The sequence below is a fragment of the Rhagoletis pomonella genome, unplaced genomic scaffold (genome assembly GCF_013731165.1).
Source record: "Rhagoletis pomonella isolate Grant_MI unplaced genomic scaffold, Rhpom_1.0 Rhpom_scaffold_00049, whole genome shotgun sequence".
NCBI classification, from domain to species: Eukaryota; Metazoa; Arthropoda; class Insecta; order Diptera; family Tephritidae; genus Rhagoletis; species Rhagoletis pomonella.
In genome coordinates, this window is record NW_023458603.1 from 243,944 (window position 1) to 244,625 (window position 682).

The following is a 682-nucleotide window of genomic DNA, read 5'->3' on the forward strand; positions in this document are numbered from 1 at the left end:
TTTACGGACCGTTTTGGAGTATATTTAAGATGCTGATTTCTGATATGCTATCAGTTTTTTCAGATTGGCTCTTGTGCGTGAATTATTGCGAATTTTGCAAAATTTTTGGTTGCTGAAATTCGGAACGCTATATTTTCCATCACCATGGGAAAAATTTATTTATGCAACCGGGTATGGAAGCTTCGTACTTGCGCAAATAGGAATAACATATTGTGGTATATTTTTTTACGCCTACTGCGTAAAAATTGTATATTTTAAAACACAAACAAGTATTTTAGTTAATTTTTTGTATAGTAATTTTGTGGTTAATCGAACAGTTATCATCATATAATGCTGGGTACCCCTTGGTTTATAGTTACAAGTCTAACAAGAATAATATATGGGAAAAATATGACAAACAATTTCGATGCATCTCTATTTGTTTTCAACAAAAATGTTCCTACAAAGTTTTATGTAATTTGCAAACATTAGCGAAAGAAACCATAAACGCGTTCTAGGATATGCAATTCACGATTGCTCATACTAGTCTGCCACAACAGCAAACGATCCCATGGAACATATTTCCGCATTTATATAAGTATGTTTTTAAGTTATTTGGACATATGTAAAAGAACCCGTTAATAAACTAGCGATTTTCGACGATTTATAAAGCACTTGTTTCTTCATTTCTCTTTCAGTAGCT